The sequence below is a fragment of the Dipodomys merriami genome, unplaced genomic scaffold (assembly GCF_024711535.1).
Source record: "Dipodomys merriami isolate MVZ:Mamm:240054 unplaced genomic scaffold, mDipMer1.0.p SCAF_281, whole genome shotgun sequence".
Lineage (NCBI taxonomy): Eukaryota > Metazoa > Chordata > Mammalia > Rodentia > Heteromyidae > Dipodomys > Dipodomys merriami.
In genome coordinates this window covers 753,947-756,430 of record NW_027204282.1, presented here as the reverse complement: position 1 = coordinate 756,430, position 2,484 = coordinate 753,947, and positions in this window count along the sequence as shown.

Here is a 2,484-nt window from a genome sequence, read left to right as displayed (position 1 = left end):
ATCCCACCCCCATCCCTAGCTGCCAGTGTCCCAGGAAACAGGGAGATGCAAGGATGGGTGAAGAGGGGGCACCACAGATCCCCTGGTCTGGAGCAGTGGGAGCCACACAGCCACACCTCTGCACCATTCCTCTTCCTGGTGGGAACCTGGTGGCTTTAGTCAGAGGTGGGGAGCAGCACCTCCACACCTGCCTTCTCGGGTATTTTCCTTTTTTGGGGGTTGAGGGTGTTAGATGCAGAAGATAGGTCTCTTTTGCTGTGTGAGCTCTTGTCCTCTGTGCTCGCCAAGTCCATCTGGTCTCCTTGTCCTTCCCAAGAATCATCCATGTGGCCCAGAAGCATGTAGGCTGGAAGTAGGGAGTAAGTCCATGTATGTAGCTTTTAGGACCCCACCCATTTCCTCAACACTGCCCTGACCTGGGGTCAGACACCCCTCTGGGGTCACCATGACCCCCTATTTGTTTCTTCTCCTGGCTGTGAGGAGCCACTTGTCTCAGGACTCCTTCATCCAGCGTCCTGACCTAGGGTTTTGGTGAATGGGGAATCAAGGGTCTGGCTCTGAAGAAAGGGATAGGCAGGGTGGTGCTGCATAATTATAGTGGTGCTCCCCTTGGGTGGGAGCCCCTGATTACTCCAAGGGAACCCCCATGCTCTAGCTTGTACATTGTCCGAGATGAGGAACCAAAAAACTCTTGAGAGGCACTACTCTGAGACTCTGTGTGTGTGTGTGTGTGTGTGTGTCTGTGTGTGTGTGTGTGTGTGTGCGTGTGTGTGCATGAGAGAGAGAGGGAGACAGAGAGAGATATCATCTTCCTCCTTGTACAGCCTGACTGTGCTCAGGTGAGTGATCATTTGGAAAATTGCAGGTGCTGCATGGATGAGTCTTCTGTCACCTGTCTGGATGTGAGTGTGTGTGTTTGTGTGTGTGTGTGTGTGTGTAGAAGTAGGTTGTAATAAGGAGGCTGGGTTCTTTGGTACTTCAGCCTGATACATTTGGGGATGCATGGGCTTTGTGGCTGAGGTCTGGAGATCTGGAAGTGTGAGGCACTTGAAAGGGGCTCAGCAACATTAAATTAGAAGACCAAGAGACCTGTGTGCCCTGGAGCTTTCTACTCCTTTGGGCCTGGTTGTTGGGAGTGGGAGCTTGGGGGGAACTGGGGGTGGGGCCCACAGGGGTTGGCTTCCCAGGGGGACAGAGAGCATGGCCAGCACTTAGTAAGGATGTGAGCCCTGCTAGTATGGAGTGCACCAGCATAGGTCAGACTCCAGGTTTTTTCATCATGATGTCTAACGGGTGAGGCCAAAACTATTTTAAATCTTGTGCTGTGATCTTCAGATCTCAGCCTCCTGAGTAGTTAGCATTATATGCATGAGCCTCTGGCCCTGAGCTTCTGGTTCTTTTTGGAGTATTAGGGTTGAACTCAAGGCCTTAGGCTTGCCAGTCTTCTACCACGGGAGCCAATCCTTTCTGTCTTGGGCATTTCCAAGATAGAGACTCAATATGTGCTCAGGCTGGATTGGATCATGGTCCTCCTATCTGTGACAGGCATGCACCACCAGGCCCAGTCCTCCTTAGTTGGAATGGTAGACATATAGCGCCATGCTCAGTCATTGGTTTAGATGATTGTACCAAACTCTTAGTCTAGAGCAGCCTTAAAGCTCTGGGTTGGGCCTCCACCAATTTACCTCAGTATCCTCCTGGGACAGTTATGAGGAAACAAGGGTTCAATACAGGGAAATCTCTGGAGCAGGGCCAGGCAGAGAGGGAGCAGCTGTCAGATACGGTTCTTGGAAATTCTGTGAGTATATGACAGGAAGCTAACCCGGAAAGGGCTCAGATGGGGCCTGTTATTAGTCGTGTGACATGTTTGGGATTATGAAAGAAAACATGGTTCTCTTTCATCCTTACCCAATTCCCATGAGGAAGGGGATCCTTCACTGTGTTCAGTTTTGTAGCTGGGGAAAATGAGGCACGGAGAAGCCTGGTGACCAACTCATGACCTCCAGTTGACAGGAAGCTCAGCCTGACTTCTCTGCCATGGTACCTAGGAGAATGTGTGGTATTCAGTCCACTTCTTGTGGTGGGAAGTCCACTTCTTGTTAGTCATGGGGCTTGAACTCTGGACTTGGGTGCTGTCTCCGAGCTCCTCAGCTCAAGACTAGCGCACTACCACTTGAGTCACAGTGCCACTTCCAGTTTTCTGGTGATTCTTTGGAGATAAGAGTCTCATGGACATTTCTTCCTGGGCTGGTTATGAACCATGTTCATCATTTCTCAGCCTCTTTAGTTAGGATTATAGTCCTGAGCTACCGGCACCCAGTTTAAGTGTAATTCTCTCTCTCTCTCTCTCTCTCTCTCTCTCTCTCTCTCTCTCTCTCTCTCTCTCTCTCTCTCTCTCTCTCTCTCTCTCTCTCTCTCTCTTTTCCCACTCTCTCTCTCCCTATTTCTCTCTCACAGGAACTGGTTGAATGGGTGCTGGAAGAG